The following is a 445-nucleotide window of genomic DNA, read 5'->3' on the forward strand; positions in this document are numbered from 1 at the left end:
AAATTTTGTTAACGGTAAAACATGAAGGAGAGAGGAAAAGGTTCCCTTAATTTGCCCTCTTACAGTATATGGGGACAAAAACTCTGAAACCATAAATTTTAATTGTTAGTGATATTGTATTGTATTAGGTTCAGAAGTATCAATTTTTTACTGTGAGAATTTTGGTTTACAAGTTGGTTAACTTGTGTAATAACCATTGAAAACCTTTTGGGTGCGTGGGAAGTATTATTTTTTATTTCTTCGTTATTAGTGATTTGTTTAAGTTGAGTAATTATTATAAGGTTATTTAAAACTTTGTAAAACAAATTACTGACGAGGGTGGGAGTGTTAATGAAGGTTTTTATTTATTTTTCATATTTATTTGTATGTTATCATGTAAATTGAGTGTATGTGAAATGAGAATGACAAAGCGTTTACATGTGAGTTTGCAAGTATTTATAATATA

General features: G+C 28.3%; 1 pseudogene; it reads left to right on the forward strand.

Moving 5' to 3' along the window:
• LOC119589397 overlaps nucleotides 1–200 on the forward strand; it is a 12,359-nt pseudogene extending 12,159 nt beyond the window's left edge.
• The last annotated feature ends 245 nt before the right edge of the window (nucleotides 201–445 follow it).

This window comes from Penaeus monodon, chromosome 25 (genome assembly GCF_015228065.2).
Source record: "Penaeus monodon isolate SGIC_2016 chromosome 25, NSTDA_Pmon_1, whole genome shotgun sequence".
Taxonomy (NCBI): Eukaryota; Metazoa; Arthropoda; class Malacostraca; order Decapoda; family Penaeidae; genus Penaeus; species Penaeus monodon.